The sequence below is a fragment of the Protopterus annectens genome, chromosome 12.part0, assembly GCF_019279795.1.
Source record: "Protopterus annectens isolate FY-2018-M chromosome 12.part0, PAN1.0, whole genome shotgun sequence".
Classification (NCBI taxonomy): Eukaryota; Metazoa; Chordata; order Ceratodontiformes; family Protopteridae; genus Protopterus; species Protopterus annectens.
The window spans coordinates 393,248,152-393,271,524 of record NC_056746.1 but is presented as its reverse complement, the minus strand read 5'-3'; the positions used below and the strand labels follow the sequence as shown (position 1 = coordinate 393,271,524).

The window sequence follows — 23,373 nt, the reverse complement described above, 5'->3', positions numbered from 1 at the left end:
AAATCACTTCATATACATAATAAGAACAAAAATACTAGAAAAATATAATGGTATGGATTTATTTTATATAGGTGATTATCATCAGTAAATACAATAGACATGATAAATTAAAACAATAACATAATAATCAAAATCCTACTTGTCTGATGAAAAATATTTAGTTTTACATATAAAAAATAAAACATGGTATAGTTCCCATAAAATGCAAATGTTTCAGTGCAATAGTACCGACCCGATCCTATATTGTGAACGTATGGTGAATCCCACAAATGACTAGCACTAGAAAACGCCAACTGCTACTTACTAAATTAAATGAGTCTACTATCACGCAAATAACTAATCCAATTCTACTGCAATCAATGTCAACATTTCTAAAAGGACAGCATTTTTACGATCAGGTATAAGGACTAGGAAAGGTAATATACATTGCAAAACTAAGGCAACATTTATTAACGTGGTCACTTTTTAGCGGTATTACAGAATACCATAGGAATTTTTAACATAATAGGTTTTACACAAGGAATATAGCTTTAATTCAAAGAAATTCTTTTTAAAAATTGTCTTAATTGACGCAGTTAGGGAACCAATTAAGCAACCATGTGGTATATAAAAAGACAGGTTGCAGAGTAAAAAAACATCTTGAAAAAGCCCGGGAGAGCCCGGGCGAAAGCGCTTGACTAACTGATTTTTTACTGTGTTCGCATTGTTGTTTAATGAAAGATTTAATTCTACATTAGACTTTGATCTACTGGATTTTTTATTGTGTTCGGATTGCTGTTTAATGAAAGACATAACTCTACATTAGACTTTTGAGCACATTTTTACTCAACATTGGATGTTCTGCTTTTTTACTAAAATAAACAGAAATTATTTATACAACGTTGGTTCCGTTCCGTTTTCTGCTGTTGCAGTATCGTTTTAACCTGAGGGTTGTCCTGCATTGTTCTTGGTCGCTTCCTATGCTTGGAGGCAGGGAGGGACAAAGGCAGGCACAGGCACCAAGGAAGAAGGAGTCAATGGAGCTGAGGGTGCAGCAGTCCCAGGAGACAATACGCTCCTCATCACCTCGAAGATGCCAGGGTCCCGAGTCAAAGGAGCCACCAGCTCCAAAGAGCCTGAAGATCTCTTTCAAACTGGGAGCGACAGCTCCGAGGCTGATGTAAGAGCCGTGCTCACCTGCTCCAAAGCTCCGAGAGGGAGAGCGGGTCAGACAAGGGCCGATGTAACTTCCCCTCTCGGAGCCGGCGAGAGAGCTTCGACACCCAGATCCCTCGACGGACTGAGACATCGAGGAGATCGGAGCGGTCATCGGAACCAATAAGGGAGAAGAAACTGGAGCCGACGGTTCCACCACCATGACCTCCTTGCACTTTGGCTCTGGTCCATATAAAATAAACAGGACTTCTTCAGAACGATTCTAAAACAATAGCACTTCCCATTTATACACATTTAGTGACTCCAGTTGACTAATTAACTAATTAAAACCAATTACCATTTAAAGGTCAAACATACGCAATAAACTTATTAAAAAATATATAAAAATATATTGGAATTATAACAAACAGCCATACTTTTTCAATTTTAAAATACTTGAAATACTAATATATTCATTTAACCCAGGGTATTGTGTAGCGTAAAGTATGAGTTGCCAACATAACTCACAAGCTTCTAAATGTTCAGGTACTAACCTACCTTGTGCATCTTTGTTTATCTGCTGCACTACCAAAAATTTGAAAGAATGGTCACTGTATTTTTTTATATGCCTACACAAGGTGTTTGTCTTTACTTCCCTAGAAATTTCAGACACATGTTCATAAATCCTATTGTTAAAATTTCTGGAAGTCTTGCCTACATATAAGGCAGGGCAAGATAAACATTTTGCAACATAAACCACATTTTTTGAATGACAATTATAGTGTGACTGTAAACTCAATCTAAATTCATTTAAAATTAGTTTTTTCATGTTTTGATAATTTAACCCCTTCCAAGAGTTTTGTTGAATGGCATCATTCATGATAGGAATATATGTATAATGAAACCTGATAAAGGCAATGGCATACTGTTAATGGATCAAGTAGATTACACCTGTGCTATGAATGTTTTGATGGAAGGCACTTATGAAGAGGTGTCTCGTAATGAGATTAATATTGCCTACAATAAAATAAATTTATTATTGCAAGATATGTTGTATCAGGGCAATATTAAACTAGATGATTATTCCTACATGGAAAATGAGTATCTGGTCATTGGCAGTATTTTTCGTATTCCCAAAATACACAAGTCTTTGCTGAATCCTCCATTTAGGCCTATTTTTGATGCTAAATGTTCAAAAACATACTTTAGATCAACAGTTGAAGGCAGGTGTTTACAGGTATTTCCTCATATTTGCAAAGATTCTTGGCAATTTTTATTTAACCTTAACCGGGTGACTAGTTTGGATAACATTTATTTTGTTACCATATACGTGTGTAACCTGTTTAATGTCATACCTCACCAACTTGGGCTACAATGGCTAGAGGAACAGTTAGTTGTTAGTAACAAATACGAAGGCCATAGGATCACTACATTAGTTACCTTAATGGAGGTAGTTCTCAACAACAATTTTATATTCTTTGATGGATAATTTTTTAGACAAAAAGCAGGTGTCACTATGGGGGCTGCTTGTGCCCCCATCTTCACCAACTTTGTCATGTCATTTTGGGAAACCAATTTTGTGTTTAGAAGTAGCTTTTAGAAGTTTATATCTAACTACTCAAGGTATTTGGATGACATCTTTCTCATTTGAAGGGGGAGTTTAGACCAATTAAACAATTTTTTATGTTATATCAACACCACCTTAGAGTTTTTGAAATTCACCTACCACTTTAGTGCTGGCACTATACATTACCTGGGTTTAGAGATTGCTATTGATGGTGCTACAAATTCCATCATCTCTAAAATATAAAGAAAATCTACTTTTTCAAATTCTTATTTGGAATATTCTAGTTGCCATCCTTACTTCCAAAAGAGGGCAGTAGTAAAAGGGCAGCTCATAAGAGCAGCAAGGATGGTAACTAGAGAATCTGACTTTATTCTGGAGATTGACTTTATGATTCAAATTTTTAAATCTGGGGGTTATTCTGACAATTTATTGGAATCCCTTAAAAATGAGATATATGACAAGAGACGAAGAAAAATGTATTTACCAATATAATCAGAGGACACTAATAGTGGGGTCATTTTGGAATTTAACTCAAGCAATAAGAAGGTGGAAGGCTGTTTTGCTTTTGTTTTGACTTACAACTACAGTACTTGAAACATCTGTTCTATAGTCAAGACAAATTGGCCTTTGTTAACTTTAGAACATGATATGTTGGAAATGTTTGGCCCAACCCAATGTTTTACATTTAAAAGAGATTTAAACTTTAAAGATATTTTGGAAAGTTGCCAAAATTCTAACAAAGAGAGACAGACTAACAACAGAATATGTAATTGTAAGTGTGGTAGGTGTAGACAATGTTCTTATATTTTAGAAATAGGAGATTATTTTATTTTAAATGAATTTAGATTGAGTTTACATTCATACTATAATTGTCATTCAAAAAATGTGGTTTATGTTGTAAAATGTTTATCTTGCCCTGCCTTCTATGTAGACAAAACTTCCAGAAATTTTAAGAATAGGATTTATGAACATGTGTATGAAATTTCTAGGGAAGTAAAGACAAATGCCTTGAGTAGGCATATAGAAAAACACAGTGACCATTCTTTCAAGTTTTTGGCAGTGCAGCAGATAAATAATGATCCACAAGGTAAGGTAGTACCTGAACATTTAGAAGCCTGTGAGTTACGTTGGCAACTAAAACTTAATGCTACACAATACCCTGGGTTAAAATGAATGTATAAGTATTTCAAGTATTTAAAAATTGAAAAAAATATTGCTGTTTGCTGTAATTATAATATACTTTTATAGTTTAGTGCTTATGTTTTACCTTTAAATGGTAATTGGTTTTAATTAGTTAATTAGTCAATTGGGGTCATTAAATGTTTATAAATGGGAAGTGCTGTTGTTTAGTATTCTTCTGAAGTCCTGTTTATTTTATATGGACGAAAGCACTTAACCTTCAATGAAGTTCTATCTGGAGCAGTGGTTTTCCTCCGCTTCATTTTTTATACTGTATAAGCATGGTAGCGATTGGTGTCCCTTTCCCATCCTGCCCATTGGGGAACTCACTCAGCCACCAGGAGAAGTTTGCTTTGTTGTGCATTCTGACAGACATTAGAATCTCTTTCTGAGCCTACTATCCCAGATAGCAATTAATATCTTACTTTGGATGGGGGTGACATTGGTCAGTTTGCCTCCCCAATCCAGCTTGGCTTGTCTGTAGATGGTATATGGCCTTCTTTCTTTGATCCACATGTTCCCAGATTATTTACATCCTTTCTGCAAGGGTAAGCACTTGGATATTTCTCTGACTTCCCTACATGTCCAGTACACTCATAAACAGCATGTATAATGCTTTATTTTGTTATGAATTGTACTTCAACATTGTTGTATTGGATGGCTGGTGAGGATACTTCACCAGTAATGTCCTGCATCTTAACCTCATGCCAGACTCATTTTCTCATTCATGTTTCCCATCTGTACCTATTTTTGCCAAGACAAACAGCACTGAAGATGTCTAATGAGTTTCTGTAGTTCATCTGTCTGTCTTTGTGGATTCTAGCCTTTATCTACAGAAATAGATTTGTTCTCTGTAGTCATGCATCTGATACAAGGACCCAAGCCATTAATTTTCTTCACTGTAGAAATATGATCTGTTCATAAATGCACTTCGTTCTGGTAAATTCCCAAGTTCTATGACCCATTTTCTAAAGCAGCACCATTATTATATGTCACTGAGGTGTTTCAGTGTTAATAAATTTTCTTTGATAACAGAAGAGGCTTTTTTTAAACAAGATACATCTTTATTTAATTATCACGTATGACATAGGTAACCATACATTTATATAAATGAAAACAAACTATATCAATATAATTTTAGTTGCAAACATTATGCATCACAAACCAAAACCATATTGACATAATTGTAGTTGCAAACATTATACATCACTTCTAATCTAACCAGTCACTGTCAGTCAAACATTACATAACTTATTCATATCCTGCCTTCTTTTAAACTTAATTCCTCCTCTTGTTAGCCCAGTTCCCATTTTTCCTATGAAGTTTGCCCCTACCTTTTTTCTAAAGATCGTAATTCAATAACAGCAGAGGCTTACTACTTAACAGGGCTCCAATGGAACAGAACACCAGACATCTTAATGCACAAAAGAGGAAGGAGACTATAGTGTTGAAAAGTACTGCCCTTTGTATCCTGTTGCCAGGTCATCTCTTTCCCTAAAATAACTGCAGTTAACTTGTGACTCAAAAGCAAGGAAATCACTTCAGAAATCATACAGCAGCCTATACTCTTAACCAGGGTTTTAGAACAAAAATATCAAATGGTTAAGCACCCAGATGAAATGTTTGCATCATGAGGAAACTCACCATAACTGACTATTAGTTTTTCCCACAGTAAAGTACAGGTGACTCCTGACTGATCTAGAGTACAGTCATGAGGTCAAGAATGAATTAGGAACTAAAATCCAGGAAGTAGATTTCATGAATTATGCATGAATTATACAGCTTCCAGCTATAGACCTACTAATGATTCCAATCGCTATGAGAATCCAAAGTGCCATTTAAGTGGGAACATTTTGAAAGTTCCCATTATGTAAAATGGGTTGGTAAACATAGTTTTGCATGTTGCTGTCAATAAGGTAAACGCAGCCTGCTTGAACCAGTCTTCGCCTATGCATATTATGTTGTATGCCCAAGAAAATCAATCAGTTGAATGTCTCACTGCTTAATTGGTAGACATCACTGTTACAAACTGCTATTAATATTTGGTGGTGTGCTTTGCCATTTCAAATATTTATGTGTCTGCCTGTCTGTCTTTTGTTTGTTTACTTAAAACTGCTTTAATGTGTATGACTTTCAAGTCCCCACATACAACATAGATTAAAAAGTAAACTCACACATAAACCAGGATGTTCCCTTTTCTCCATTACAGAATCCATTATTTATGGATCTTGCATTGAAGGGTGACATGTTTTGGATTTGTTCTACAGATCAGATATTAATTTTATTCACTTTACAAAAATGGATGCGTCTGAAGCTTCTGTACTACTTCTGACTCTAAAGATTTAATGAGCAATCATTAAATATTGTTAATATTTTTGCCATAATTTGCACTATTTGAGACTGATTCATAATCATTAGCAATCAGAAACTTAGATAAAGGTATTTTAATAAGCATATTCAAAACAACCTTAAGATGCTGCTGCTAAAAGTATGCCAGTTAAAAAGCATTTAGCTTCAATAAAATGCACTGATGTCACTAATATAGTACTGAAGTAAGAAATGAGCATTTGTCAGAGCTGAACAGAGTTATTGATGCAGTGGTTTCAAAATTGCTGAGTTGTAAGTGTAATAGAAATGTATATAAATGCCAGACATGGGAAATAGCCAATGGAAAACTAAGTGCTGACTCATAACTTACAGTTTTCAAAGTTCTGAAGGAAAACTGTCAACATATTCAAGTTTAGTCCCATCATCTAGAGCAAAAACTGTTAAGGTGTGCTGCAAAGATAAATATATACTATACATATGCAATGGTTGTGTAGGGTTTTACGAAATTAATTTTGCTTGCATGTCAAAAGTGGCACACTAAATTCAAGAGGTAGTTTGAAAATGTGAAATGTTAACACACATCCCATAAACTAAGGCTCTGCCACTAAACAATTTTTGCTGGAGTGTGATTTTATATAGAGTGATTGAATAATAATCGTATAGAGCCTATTTCTGAACAGTAACAGTCAGTTGGATGAAACCGCTGCTCTGTAAATTACAGGACAGAATGTTAAAATTGTTAAAATTGTTATGGAATAATCATCATATTAAAGATAATTTCATAAATGTGGCAACTGTCAATAATTTAGGGTCACACTTTCAGAATGCTCATTCCATGGGTCTGTTTTATAAGGTATGGAATTGTCCTTATGCAATTTTGTCCCAAATTGTGATTGTGGCGTAACCACAAAAAAATCATCTTTTGGCAGTGGACTGCACAATGACAGGACTATATTTTGTAAGATGGGGCAACAGACAACTGTATATGCCCATTGTCAAAATATAAAGACATGCTAAGTGTTAGTCACTTGTTTAAATATCTGTAGGAATGCACTGCTCTAGGAATCCTAAGTGATTATATAAAATTGCTTAGGTTATTTCCTAGATGGTTCCAAAGCAGTAAGGTTGTATATCTGCCTGTATGATAATGTACGTAGAGGAGGCAGGCCCTTACAAGGATGAAGATATAAGACTCAGAGTTGTATTTTTTTTCATATTTGATAATATGGGGCTGAGAACCTGTTATAAAAATGGAGAGAGCGACCAACAGTACCCATTGCTATGCAAAAACCACAGTAAACCATTAACTTTGCCAGAGATGCAATGTCCATACATGCCTGAACAAAATACCAGCCAATGAAACATGATACACTGATAACCATGACAAAAATACCAACATAAAATTATTTCTAATGTTTATTATATTTAATCATTTTATGAAATGTTTTCACTATAACAACCATTATACAGAAAACATACAGTTAGCAAACTGCTTCATATATTATTATTTGTTCTTATTCCTTAAATAAGTGTACATCGAATGCTTGACAATACTGCCCTCAAAGTGGCCTTCCCATATCATTATCACCAACCTCCTCATCCTAAAGCCACACCCACCCAACCACCTCCCTCGTCTCATCTTTGTGTTCCTACTCTGGTCACTAGTCCCATTCACCACATCCATCTCACTCTAAATGTGTCCTTAAGCCTCTTTCTATCAATAGCCATTTATTAAGCCTACCATACCAATCTTAATAAATGTTCTTAATTTTTCCCCTGTCTTTCTCTCTCTCTCTCTCTCTCCTACTCCTTCTCTTTATTTCATTCTTCATCCAGCCAGCCATAAAAATTTGCCCCGCCCTTTTGTTACTTTCCAAAAAAGTTCCACATAAATTTACCTTAAACAGTTATAGCTGCCCTGTTCCTTCTACTTCCACCTCATACACTTCCACACACTACCTTCTCTGCAAACCTTCCCATTTTGCTGTAGTTCTACCATATATGCTAATGGTTTGCCTCTTCCATTCCATACCTCCAATACTCACTCAACTTTCTCTTGACTGGCTTTGCTAGTTAGCTATATGTGGTGATCATGGCTATATGTGGGAAAGGAAGTAACCAAAATGTGTAAACTCTTGTTTTACACATTTTGTATACTTCCTTCCTCAATAGCTCCTCAACTTCCAGTTCTCAGCCATCCTTTAACATACTATATTGGATTGCACAGCTCTTCCTCTTTCACTCTCCTCAGTGTCCCTGTAAGTTTGGCCTGTTTATTTATACCTGCCTTCAGTTTTTGTCATGCCACTATTTTACTGTCCAGTTTCCCAGGCCTGACATACTTGGTATTGCATCTCCATGCCATTTACAGTCTTATCCCAGTATACTTTACTACTTGGTCCTTCCAGTCATTCATTTACAGCCAGTATCTGTGTCACCATGTCTTACATCTTAATACACACACCCATTCAAGGAGTGCAGCTCCACCTTCTACTCCCCTCCTTCACTCCTTGCACTCTGTTCAAACATGTGCATGTTCAGAAATACACTTTTCCCCTTTTTTCCACCCCTTCTGCCTCTCCAGTCATTCCTCTCTATATCATAAAATAATCAAGTATATACTGATATATTGAAAATGTAAGTGCTGTTTCCCCTTTGTCATCATCCATATGCCCACTACATCTAGCTCCTATATTTTGTGTCTTAATTTCATTTAAAAACCCATATGAAACACATTCTTAACCATATAATCTATTTAGGACAGAATCAGTAATGACATTGAAATTCTCTCCCCTGCTACCACCTTAGATCTGTCCCTTCTCATCTTGCTTAAATAGATGAAAAATTTTTAAAACACTCTTTCTTCATCATTATTTTGGTTATAAAAAGACTACCCCTCTTTCTCAAGTCTTCACTGCAATAGTCCTCTTTCTTACTTAGCAGTATCATTATTACCTCTTTCTTATCTGCCACTACTTTGTTGATAATTACTATGAGCCCCTATTTCCTCACCTCCCAAAACTGTCCCATACCACCTCAAAACCCTTCCTGCACAAATTCATTACTTCCCAATCTTTAGCTTTAAATCCTACAGTGTTACTTGTTTTGCCTCTACCTCTTGATTATACATATCACACTCTCTGTTTTGATCAGATCACTTAAAACCCCATATTTCATGTTACTGCTTTATACCCCCTTTCTCACCTCTCCCTTCTTTTCTTTCTCTTCTCTTCACTGTACCCCCCAATGTGCTACCTGAATTGAATTCATAATTTAATATGCAAATCTTGTTATGTAAACTTGCATTTGTTACTAACAATTTAATATTGCTGCCCTGAATGTCAACTGTCCATGCAATATGTCCCATGAAAGAAGTGGCCATTGGTGGTGAGAAATTATGGTAGATTTCTTGCTAATATTCCCATACCTTCAGGATTTTATCTGGAAGGAGAAGAGGGCAAGGGTCAATTGGGATAAGTTTATCCTTCCAATAGTACAAGGTGATTTAGGATTACCTGATTTCAATGAATATTTAAAATTACGAAGTTAAGGCTCATATATCTAACAGAAGCAGAAAGCTATAATTCAAAGTGGATAGTGATGATGAAGCGGGGGGGGGGAGTTCAAGAAATAAGGATTATTTCCTTTAGTGGTATAAGACTAAAGCCTAGCACCAGTGAATCTCCAGTAACTTATTTGTTTCTGTCTACTGGTGATGCATTAGACATTAAACTTAGCTGTGTGCTTAGTGTATCACTTGTGAGAAATTATATACCTGGGGATGTTCCTTTCCCTTTATTTTCTCCTTCTTTTCTACTTTCTGATTCTGGTTTTGCCAATATTATTATTATTATTAGCACTTTTTTACATTTTTCCTAATCATCATGCAAGTAGCAAATCCTTTTTCTGTATAATAGCTCTTTGTTTTCCCTGTGTGATTATTAATAGTGAACTTGATTTATCATGCAGTTTAGTGTTCATCGTCCTTAAATGAGCTGAGTTTATCACATATTGCATTCTTCCATTGCCCATTACAAGCATTTTTTGTCTCCTTGATTCGGTAATGATGTCTTCTGTTCTGCTACAATTCTACTCCCTTATCATCATTAACCTCATTCTGTTTAATTTATTTCCTGCTATTTGCCCACTGTTCTTCTTTCTTTTGTACCCCTTTAGCTTCTCTACTTTCAAGTCACTTTCTGTGTAGTCTTTCCTTTATTTATTATTTTTTTAATATTGTATGGTATTTTTCTCCTTACACTTTTCTTCAAGCCTATGAACATATTCTACTGATTCTGCTTCATCTGTGATAATTAGGGTGTGACTAACAAATTATCTTTGTCCGTAATGTTGTTCAAGTATTATCTTGGTTGTGGAATACATAAATTCTTTGTTTCCAGTAAATTCACCTTAAATCCGAATGCTTGTTCTACTATCCTTCACTTATATGGGTTTGGTGTTTCTAATTCCTCATACTAGGCTGCTATAAAGACAGCTACTATCTACCACGCTGTCACAGATGATTACTGACAGTTATTACTGTGGATGATTTTTTATTATGTCATTCACTTCTCTTAATTTTTTATGCATTATACATTTCTCTTGCTTTCTCCTATATATTATCATGGAGCAGGTTTTACAAACATTATATATTGCTAAGATGAGGAGAACATGTCACAAACAGATACAACACTGAGCAACAAATGTTCTATTAAAACACAGATACAACACTTGGTTAACAACAAATGTTCTATTAAAACACAGATACAACACACTAATAATAACAATGCAGAAGCTAAAACGTTTTATTAAAAAAAGAGCTAGCACCTTACAACTGGTCTTCCATGGTTAGTAAAAAAATACACACACAATTATATCTGCTCATATACAACAACATTTAATACACAATACAAAATAAGCTAGCAAATCACATAAATAAATCAGTTACATGAAAGCCTTTTATTATTATTATTATTATTATTATTATTATTATTATTATTATTACACTAAGTAACTAGCTATTCAGAAAGCTAACTGCTTTCAAATTCAAGACTATTTAGTGCATGAATAGCAAGACTAAACAAGCAAAGGATAGTACAGTTATATAATTAAGCTTACCATAAAAGTAAATTTTTGAACGATCACTGTAGCAGTACCCTAAGTAATATGGGTTATATCCTGACTAGGGTACATCAGACAGCCCACTTCCTAACCTCAGGGGCATCTTCCATTTGTCCAGACTGTTGGAAGCAGTGTGGACACAAAGCTCTACAGAAGATGAAAGAGGGAGGCTAAAGTTTTGAAAGTGGTCAGTGCTAGGTTACACAGCTGTACTATGTTTATCATCTGATTACTTCTGCAGTAGCCTAAGCTATATGGGTAGAATACCATAACTTAAAATAACTGGGAGAAGGAAGGGGAAGGGGCCATAAGCCCCTAGAGAATGGACATAGTAAAGTCTGATTTAGACATAAAAAATTCATGTAGTTTGTTGTCATTTGTAAAAGCATGCACAGAGAACCAAGATGCTGCCTCTAGAATACTTCTACAGTCTACCTGTTTCCAAACATCCAGTGAGTAATCCAAGACCCTAATAAAGTATGCTTTGACCCTCCCTGGAATTTACTTATTATGGCGGGAATAACAAAAGGAAATAGCACGGGACAGCAATATGGAAATATTCTGTTTTGACAATGGTTGTTCTAATTTCTTGCCATTGTAAGAAATTAATATATGGATAGAATTTCTAAAGGGTTTAATTCTGTTTAGATAGCATCTGAGTTGTCTGTGGATATCCAGAGTTAAGAGGATCTTTTCTCCCTAAAGTTATGTTCTGGAAAGAAGACAGACTGATGGATAGCTTGCCTGAAAGTGAACACAGATAACACTTTAGACATAAATGAAAGATTTATTTTCAAGGAAACCCTATGTTTGGAGAAAATGAGATGCATTTGATGGTTTACCATAAGAGTTTGCAGCTCAGGCACTCTTTATACAAAAGTCAGAACAATTGGTAATACTGTTTTCCATAATAGGAACCCCAAATCAGCCTGAAGAGCTGATTCAAATGGAACAAAAGATATATATATATATATATATATATATATATATATATATATATATATATATATATATATATATATAGATCTATGTCAGATTATTGAATTCCCAAACATTGAAATTCATATGGCCGAGACCATATGATCAAACTTTCGAAACTAAAATAAATAAAAAACAAAAAAAATATATTTTTAATTTTTGCCCCCGTGCCCCCCACACCCCATGCTAATTAAATATACCAACTCCAAGATTGCACTATATTGTGGTAAAGGGTAAATTTCCTATTCCACTCTGTTCTGAGATCTCCATTCAAAATGTTTGAAGTTTCAAAACTTTGATCGTATGGTTCTGACCATATGACTTTTGAAGTTTTGAAACTTAGATAATCTGATAAGGACATATATATATATATATATATATATATATATATATATATATATATATATATATATATATGTTTCCCTCAACTGGATCAAATCCTGAAAGATCCTCAAATTCAGTTTCCATTTGTGAGCATCTGTCCTGCTCCTGCTCAGCTTGTCTGCCACAAACATTTTACTCTGACTGAAAGTAAGATGCCTGTAGAGTGAGATTGTGCAGGATTGCTATATCATAGGTTACCTTGGCTAATATGCACAGAAGGAAGGATATGGATGCCCCCTGTCTTTTTATGCACATCATCAATGTAGTGTAGTGTGTGATCAATTGTAGAGGTCCAGGAGACTACAGATGACTGACAGAGTTGATCGCATTTATTACTCCCAATAATTCTTTGCTGTTTAAGTGTTTTGGTCTGTCTTTCTGTCTTTTTTGTTCCAAATAAGCTGCACTTTTCCCCTAAAGAGAGCCCCCTTTAAACAGAGTCTGAGGTATCTATTATTACAGACTATAGAGGAGCTGAATGGTAAAAAGGAGATGCGGATCCTGATTAAACTGGTCTCTACACCAAAACAGTTCAATTTTTACAACTTCTATGACTTGAATTTGAAATATCAGGGGGTATTGATGTTGGGACCATACAAATTTTGGTCTGGCTAGAGGAATCATGAGAACCACAGATGCCATGAATTCTAAAATCCCAAGAAATGCCTTTGCAGAAGTATTAGACTGAGTAGAAAGACTGAAGAATAGATCTTCAACTTCCATGTTTTCATATCCTTGCCTTTAAGCATACACTGAGAGGGTCTATATCAGCATTTCGAAAGACGAAAATGATGAGTACCAGTTGGCCGACACGTAAATGTCGCACTACGACATTGTGGAACAGCCAAATCACTGATTTCTTCCTAATGGAAAGAAAGTAGTTGGCTGTTTCCTTACACCTGCCCTTTCCCTGACTTTAGTGCAGTCTTGGAGTTAGAATAATTTGTTAGGGGTGTGTGGGGGGCACAGCCCCCCACGTTAGGAGGTGTGGGGGGCACAGCACCCCACTTAAGAATGTTTGTTTGTGTTTGGCGTTGGTGTTTGGCCAAACGATTTCTTTCCCTCGGAAAGAAATCGGTGATTTGGCCGTTTGGCAATGTCGTAGTTCGACATTTACATGTCGGCCAACTGGTATTCGGCATTTTTATCTTTTGAAATGCTGATATAGACCCCACTGAGAAACAATATCTGAGTATAGAAATAAAGGAATCTAAAATAATAAGACTTTATCCAAAAATTACAGCATTGTCTCCAGTAAACAGACGTACTAACTAAAACACAAACAGTTCAGTTCAACTTCATTAGTTATTTACTAGGTCTATTCTAGCAATGGAACCATCAGACCAGACCACCTGATAACAAGACTGTCAGTAAAATGGTGTCTTCTTATATGGCCTTTGAAAAAAATAGGAACAGTTCACATCTTTGACGACTCTCAATGGAGGGTTAAGGGACCAGATGGCATAATGGGTAATGTCTTCACCTTCCCTAAGGTACAAGGTTTGATCTTGACCTCTGGCCCATGCCTGCATAGAGTTTGCATGTTTTCCCTGTGTCTCTGTGGGGTTCCTCCCACCTCCAAATAACATGCTGAGTGTTCCTATTTTAAACCCACCAATAAATGGAGCTGGGGGCAGCAGAACAGACTTTACATAGTGCCCTATAAGATAAAGACTTGCATAGACCATCTACTGTAGTGTGCAATATCCTTAAGACAGGAGAATACGGATCACAGACACTCTCACAGGGCTAGCTACTGGACGGTGTAAAAAAAGAAGTTATGTTCTTACCATAATGTTCCATGTGAGTTGTCCATCTCACCATTCATTCCTAACTGATGGATTCGTCTCTGACTCGGCCATTCTCTTTTAAGCTCAAGGTGTTCAACTAGCTTGAGGCTAATGCCCTATCCCATAATGCCCTAGTGTGTGCCTCAGATCTTGTTTGCATGTGTATTAACAAAAAAAAAAATTGTATAAAGGTTATCTCTCATACTATAAGAAAACACCTGAAAAAGGTCAAAGTCAAAGATAAGTTGCTAATAAAGTCCAAATTCACTAGGACACTATAGGCTGGGGGTCGGGGGGAGGGACGTAAGAATGAATGGCAAGATGGACAACTCACATAGAATGTTTTGGTAAGAACATAACTTCTTTATGTGAAGTTGCCCTATCTCGCCTTCATTCTTAAATGATGGGACAGCGTTCCTAGCACTATTAATCCTGGGTGGCTCACGGGACTATATTCTTCAGTGCAGTGGACCCAAAGGAAGCCCTGTCCCTGGAGGCCATATCTACTTGTAATGAGTGATGAAGGTATGAGGTGTTGCCCAAGTTGCTGCTGCACAAATGGTATCTATAGGTACTTTGGCCCAAAAGGCTGAAGAAGTAGCAATGGCTCTAGTTGAGTGACCCTTTACTTTGCCTGGTAATTCCTTATTTACTGGGTTGTAAGTAAAGCAATGCAGTCTGACAGCCATCCGGACAGTGTGCTCTTTGCAACCGCTGTACTTTTTTTTGCTTCTGAGAATTACACAAAAAGTTGATCAGATTTTCTGAATTCTTTTGTTCTATGTAAATAGAAACGTAATTGTCTGTGGACATCAAGTTGGTGTAGCATGTATTCTGCCTTATTGCCATATTTGGGGAAAAATGACTAGCAAGTCTATAGTTTGATTTAAATAGGATTCTGAACAGACTTTGGGTAAAAAGGATGGATTTGTTGGCAGGGAAACTCTGTCATTGTGATGCAAGAAGTATGGAGGTTTGATTGGAAGTGCTTATAGTTCTGACACTCTTCTGGCTGATGTGATGGTCACTAAGAGGATAGTTTTCCAAGTTAAAAAGTTTAAATCACATGAAAATGCAGGTTCAAACGGTGGAAGAATTATCCTGGAGAGGACAAAATTGAGGTTCCATGGTGGTAGTGGAGATTTTATTGGTGGCCTTAAAAGCAAGTGCCCATTATGTGACATAATGTTTGGTCCATTTTCACCTAGATGAAAAGTTGATATTGCTGCTAATTGTACCCTGATGGTAGCAGCTGCGGCACCCTCTTCAAAAAGCTTTGTTAGAAATTCTAAAATAGAAGAAAGGGGTGTAGAGTAAGGATCAATTTTATTTTCTAAAGCCCAACTAGTAAACCTTTTCCATTTGCTAAGATACAGTCATCTTGATGTCTTATGAGAAGATATCAAAATGTGTAGTGTGGCAGATGAAAGATTTTGTAACCTGACTATGTTTGGAACTGGAGCAGCCAAGCTTGTCAACTTGAGGGTTTTCAAGGATGGGTGAGGAACTCCTGAAGAATGGATCAAAAGATCCGGCACTGGGTCAAGGATCCAAGGTTCCTCCTGAAGATGAGGTTGTAGAAAGGGGAACCAAATTTGATGAGGCCAGTAAGGAGGTATCAGAATTAAGGTCCTTCCCAATATGTTGGCTTTCTGTATAACTTTGGGTATTAATGGGAAGGGAGGAAAAGCATATAGGAGTCCTGGGTCCAATCATATATCACTGCATCCCTCGAGGACTTCCCCCGGAGGGGGAATTAGGGCAAAGTAGTTGCAGCATTTTGTGTTTGTGGATGTGGCAAGGAGATCGCAGCAAGGCTGGCTCCATTTGCTGAAAATGCTATCCACTACCTCTTGTTTAAGGGACCACTAGTGAGGCATCCGTATTTCTCTGCTGAGTTTGTCCGCAATCACAATGAATCTTCCTGGGAAGTGTGTTACTATTAGAAACCGTTGGGAGGAAGTTGCCCACTGACAAACTCTGAGGGCCTCTCAACAAAGGGGATATGACTTGCTTCCTCCTTGTTTGTTTAAGTACCATACCACTGACATATTGTCTGTTTGAACTGCAATCGTTCCTACAGGTAGAGAGTCTTGGAATCCCTGCAATGCTAGAAGCACTACTCTCATCTCTAGAACATTTATGTGCAAGTGAAACTCGTGTTCTTGCCACGTGCCTTGGGCTGTTCTTCCTAGATAATGCCCCCCCAATCTGGGAAGCATCCATGGTCACCGTGGCTAGTGGACCTGGGAGAACAAAGGGTTTGCCTATTGTCACCTGGTCTGATTGAAGCAACCAAAGTAGATCTTTTTTGGAGACTTGCATCAGAATAATTTTGTGAGACATTGGAAGCATCTGTATTGACCACTGTGCAAAAAGAAGCCATTGTAGGATCCTCATATACATGCGTGCCAGGGGAATTACTGTGATAGCAGCTGCCATTGTGCCCAGCACCTTTAGAACCTCTCTGGCTTGAACTTTTGTTTTGTGTAGAAGATTCAGGACTTGTTTTTGTAGGATTTGAATTCTCTCTTTTTGAAGGTTTACCATCATTGTGACTGTGTTTAATCCTGTTCCTATAAAAACGGTGTGTTGAGATGGCAATAAGGCAGATTTTTCATAGCTGACAGTAATTCCTAACTGTGCAAATAGTTTTAAGGTTGTGTCCCTTGCTTGGATAAGTAGTTGCTTGGTGGTGGCAGTTAGGAGCCAGTCGTCTAAGTATGGAAACACCCAGAATCCCAGTTGCCTCAGGTGAGCTGTGACTACTTCCATGCATTTGGTAAACACTCTGGGGACTGTAGTGAGGCCAAGGGGCAGAGCCCGAAATTGAAAATGACTGGCTCTCAGGCAAAAGCGCAGGTGACTTCAGGATGGCTTGTCCATTTTTATGTTGTAGTACGCATCCTGAAGGTCTATCGAGCACATCCAATTGTCTTTTCCTAGAAAAGGAAGTGTTGACTGCAATGTGACCATCCGGAACTTTGTCTTTTTTACTGACTTGTTCAGTCTGCTGAGATCTAATATAGGTCTCCAGTCCTCTGTCTTCTTTGGCACTTATGTGCAAGTGAAACTCTTGTTCTTGCCACGTGCCTTGGGTTGTTCTTCCTAGATAATGCCCCGTCCCCAATCTGGGAAGCGTCCATGGTCACTGTGGCTAGTGGACCTGGGGGAACAAAGGATTTGCCTATTGTCACCTGGTCTGACCTATTTGGTCTGCGGGGACTGACTGGATGACCCTTTTTTTAGCAACTTTTGAATTTCTATGGTCGCTTGATCCATCTGATTGGGTGGAACAACTGGGATTCTTTTGTTTAGCAGAGGTGGCATTGAAAAGGGTATTAAGTAACATCTGGATATGATTCTTTGTACCCATCTGTCTTTTGTAATTTTTAGCCAGGCAACTGGGTACAAAGATAAGTGTCCCCTGACTGCCTCCGGAGTGGGACAGATGGGCCTCCTCTCAGGAGTGCTGAAAAGGCTTACCAAAAAAGGATTCATGGTTATCTTGGTTCTGCAGACCCCCTCTGCCGCAAGGTCAGCATCTTCCGTTATTACCTCCTCCTCTGCCCCTGAAGGAGGGTTCACCATGTGTGTCAGGAAAAACTTTCTGGGATTTCCAGAACCACATCTCCCCCCCCCCCTTTGACCCTTGGGATAGGATCTGGAAGGGGTGGAAAAATGTACTCCCACACCAGAGAGAGTCTTTCCCTCCTGTTCACACCTGGTTAAAGTCTCTTTTACTTTAGGCCCGAAAAGGGACGAGCCATCAAAGGGGGTGTATGACTTGAAGGGTTCCATGAAGTTACATAGGTGCATCCAGGAGTCACTCCTAAGGATGATTCCTGAACATGCTGACCTACTCGGTCCATTGGCTGCATAAGAGATTAGCCTCATGGACGAGTTCACCAGGGAGTTAAGGGTGGAGAGCTGGGATGATACTTTCTCTGATATCCCCTCAGCTACTGAACCCTGGAGAGAATCTCCTAGCTCTTTTATGAGATCTCTCTGTAACCTAGTAAAGTGGGTTAAGTAGTTCAGAGACCTGAGAGTAAAGGCTACTGATGAAAATATGTGCTTTCCGTATCTGTCCATGATGTGCAAATATTCGGAGGATGAACAGATGAGGATGTTTCCGATAACTCCTTTTTAGTGGCCACCGCTACTACCATAGCATCTACCGGAACGCCTTTTGTTAAAAAAAGCTTTGTCTTCTGTATTATTAGGCCTCCTAAGGATGAGCTCCACTGTGTCTGGAGACTCCCATGCCTTTCAACAAACTAATTCCATAAGCTCATCGAAAGGTGGAGGCACCCAGGAGGAGGAGGATCAAGATCCAAAAGCTTTCAGGTACACGGACTCCTCATCAGTAGGGTTGATGGGCTTCCAGCCGCCTCTCTATTTTAGGATCTCTAGGATGTCTGCAAAGAAGACATCCTCAGAGGGCAACCATGGGGATCCTTCTGATTCATCGAGGTCCTTAAAAATGTTAGCAGGTCAGGTTCCCCACAACATGCCCACTACAAAGTCTGGTAATAAAGCAGAAGTCCATACAACAGCAGACACCATGTCGCTTCTTGTTGAGCAAAACACTGAGGATCATCTGCTAATTATTGAACAGCAAAGTGTGCATCTGTTCTGAGGTCCTGTACATTCCTCTTGGCATTAAATCTTGCTGTAATGATTAATCCTACTTCTCCAGGGACCACTCCTGTTTTAATACACACCACATTTTGTGCACAGAAAAGCAGCCCATTGCCTAATTTACAGCACAATAAAACTTTCTTCTTAACCCTACAAGCTGCAGTAGACTAGCTAAGGTCATAGCCATGCCAACATGCTATTGTGATTGGCTGGGATTGCAAACAATGGGATGCTGGGTGGGGCTGCGGGATTACAGACGTTTTAATGAACAAGGTTTATGACAGCTTCTTCAGTGCCTCTCTGTCTCTTAACTTTTTCCTCACTGCAACTGCAGCCTGTTGTCACTAAAATCCATTCATTGACCAACAGTAAAAGTAAAAAAAAAATAAATAAAGTCAAGCATAGCTAAAATGTGAGAGAACGACTGCAGCACACTGCAGACATCAACTGTGACTCTTGCCTGTTTATCTTCCTTATTCCAGATAAACTAGATAATATTTTGGAATAAATAAATTAATAATACCATGTGACAAATTACACTATACCCATAAAATGGGGCAGGAACAGAGTTCTCAGCATCTTACCTCTGAAATCTAGGAGGATTCCACAAATGATAAGGGACACTTTTAATAATAACTGTTAACTTTAAAAAATGGCGGAATAAGGGAAAGTTATGCATTCTCTGAACTAAGAGAAGTCTATAACTCATTTATTAAGTGTATCCTACTACATTTTTCTCTTCAAATTGCCAGCTGAGGAGGGATTGTGGGGTCAGAGCAAATTTTTTGAAGCAAAATCTGGGGCATCCTCTCAACCACTTAGCCCAAGAAATCTGAAAAAAAAACCCTAACAATATTGTGGGACAGCTATGCAAAAATAGGGACACATTTTAAATGTTGCTCTTATAAACTTAAAAAGTTGCTGGAATAACAGGATATGTCTTAGCATGTATTTTCTGAAGAATATGAAATCTGAAAACTGAAATATATATCATTACTGAGTGACTTCAGTCCTCAATAATTTGACAGAAAACCTCAAATTTTACAATGGATAGTCCAAAAAACTGAGGCAAAAATCTGGACAGATGAAGGGGTTGAAACCACAGTCATCAATGTGATGTCAACAGGTCTTAATGCCTTGTGTGCAATGCCTTCCTGCAAAGTTTATGCTTTGTGTGCAATTATTGTTTGATCCAACCCGATTTTTATTATTAGAATGCTTTTTATTGAAATTTGGTTTGTGGCTCTGTCCCTCTGTGGATCTGTCACACTCTCACGAGACAGGGGAACAACGCAGAGCTTCTTGTTGGTGAGGGATACACCCATAAAAATGTGACAGAACCACAGAGGGAAAGAGCAAGATACACATGCACGCTCGTAGGTTCATAGGTTCTTAGGTTGGTACTAGGCTATCGGCCCTAGGGCCTATACAAGCCTAGCCATAACAATTCCCTGGATATTTCTTCCCACAATATTTACTTCCCTGGACCCCTGTCTAGCAGGGTGACTGGCGTGATCCCCGGGGTAAATTTCCTCTCTCCCATCCAGTCGTCAAGGTTCCTTTTGAAGAGCGCCAAGGAGGTGCTCTGCTTGACATGTATGGGCAGTCTATTCCAGAGTATGGGGAGTCTCTGTGTCAGGAACCCATTCCTCCAGCATGTTTTGTTCATTGCGATGACAAGGTTTAGATCCCTGAAGCATGTGGTTCAGAGGGATTGGGATTTCTTTAAGTGGAGCATGTCCAACAGCTCAGGGTCTGACAAGGCCTTGTATGTTAAGCAGAGATCACCTCTGAGTAGACGATATGCCACAGAGTATAGCTGGAGTTTTTTTAGACAGTCAGTATAGGGCATCTGCTTTAGGCCTGTGATTCTTTTAGTGAGGTATATCTGCGGCCTTTCCAGCTGTTGCAGATGTCTTGTGAGGTACATACCAAATGGGGCATTGTACTCTATAATGGGTCTAATGAGGGATGAGTACAGTGGGACAATGACCTCCTTTTTTTCTGGATGAAAAGCCCTTAGTGATGAGGTGTGCCACATAGAAGGATTCCCTGACTGTTGTGATGATGTGGTTATCGACCACTGTCCACCTGTGTCCCTAAGTTTCTCATCACACTTTCGGTGTTTAGTGTATTGCCACCTATGTGGTAATTCATGGGTACATGATTTTTTCCCAAAGGGGATAACTATACATTTCTTGGCATTAAGCTTGAGTCCATGGCTCTGGCACCAAGCATCTGTTTCTGTAAGGCCCTTTTGTAGAATATCCACATAATTTGTGGATTCAGTAATGGCTCCCAGTTTGCAGTCATCTGCGAACTTTGTTAGCCAGAGTCACTTAGTGTTGGCCTGTACTTCAGAGAAGTAGATGCCAAACAAGAGCGGTCCCAGGACTGAACCCTGAGGTACTCCACTTGTCACTTGTCTGGAGCTGGATTTGGAGTTGGCTACTTTTACAGTCTGGGTTCTGTCAGTAAGCCAGTTGGCAACCCATCAAGTGATGTAGGGATTTATACCCAGCTTAGTAAATTTATCTATGATTCCAGAGTGGGGGATGGTGTTGAAGGCCCTGGCGAGGTCCAGATAGGCTGTGTGGACCGCCTTACCCTTGTCCACAGTTCTGGAGACTGATTTGAAGAAGTCAATCAGGTTCAGGAGACAAGATCAGCCCTTCACGAACCCAAACTGGTTGGGTTCCAGTGTTTGAAGGTTGCCAATGTCTTTGTTTATAAGTTCCATGATAATGCGTTCCATGCCTTTGCAGATCAGGCTCGTCAGACTGATGGGACGGTAGTTCCCAGGATCCAAGGTGGATCCCCCTTGTGGAGTGGGATAACTGTAGCTGTGCGCCACTCAGTGGGCATGAAGCCTGAGGTTAGGCTATGATTAGTCATGACACTTAGGTGAGGTGCCAGTTCATTTTGTAGTTCATGTAGTACACAGCCCGGGATTTCATCTGGTCCCATGGATGCTGTATTCTTAGCTTTGGAGAGTGCGGTTTCTACCTGTGTGGCCATGATTACCGGAATTTGGCAATCTTTTGGTATTGAGATGGGCCCTTTAGGGCGTGAGATGGGGGTGAAGTTTGCACTGAATCGATCTACCAGGATATTGGCAATATCCTTGGGATCAGTATATTCAGTGCCATTCTGTTGTAGCTCAGAGCATATCTGAGCATTTCCATTTAGATTATTGACATAACTATAAAATGCCCTGTGGTTTTCTTGAATTTTTGGCAATTTTATTTTCGTAACTAGCTCTGGAGGATTTTATGAGGGATCTCAGCTTCTTACTGAGGCTGGTAAGGCAGTTTTTTTGCATCCTGGGATTTTCCTCTTTTCTGCAACAGTTTCTTTCTTCTATCGTATAGTTTGTTTATGGCAGGGGACCACCAGATTAGCTTCCTTTTTTTGGAGGAGAGCATCTTGGTTCTATTTGAGATGGCACGATTCATGCATGAGTGGTTGTGCTCATACAGTGCCTTAGTGTAGGATTCAGCAGTCGAACTTTCAGCTCCCATCTGCATGGGTGTCATGAAGTTTGTCACTTCTGACTTGAGTAGCATGAAGTTGGCTTTGGAGAAGTTTTTTTTATGGAGGTTTCCTTACTGGGGGGTGGGGGTGGGATGTGGATGTCAAGGGTGATTTGCTTATGGTCAGACCTAACCAATGAGGGGGCGACCACTGGTGTGGAGCATCTATCTCCCGTGTTGGTAATGACCAGGTCTAGGATATTGGAGCCCATGGTGGGACGATAGATTAGTTGATCCAGGGCACTGGAATTTATGAATTCCAAGAACCATTGGGAAAAGGTGTTGGTACCTGAGTAGTTTTCCCAGTTAATGGCAGGGTAGCATCTCTCTACATAATTTCCTTCACCCAACCACCCACACACACATGCACACACATGCGTGCACACACACACACACACGCACGCATGCACACACACACACACACACACACACACACACACACTATGGCATTACTATCATAAGTCCTCCCAACCAAACACAACAGTGGTGACAGCCAGCTATTTACATTCCTCTGCCTCCTACAGCAGTACAGCATTCAGTTTATCTTACATTGTTTGATGACCTCAATATGTAAGGAATCCTATCCATGACTCTTTGGCACCCATATTCCCTTCATTTCAGTGACATTAGAAGTTTAAATATGTATATGACAGGATTTATAGTATTTAAAAATAAGTGATTTCCACCTGACATTCTCATTCCCTGGTTCCCAACA

At 38.6% G+C, this 23,373-nt stretch overlaps 1 protein-coding gene across 3 annotated transcripts in view; it reads right to left on the bottom strand.

Annotated features, from left to right (window-relative positions):
- Positions 1-23,373, bottom strand: part of MMD2 (monocyte to macrophage differentiation associated 2) — a 757,289-nt gene that overhangs the window by 125,116 nt on the left and 608,800 nt on the right. The gene's annotated exons all lie outside the window — the stretch shown is intronic.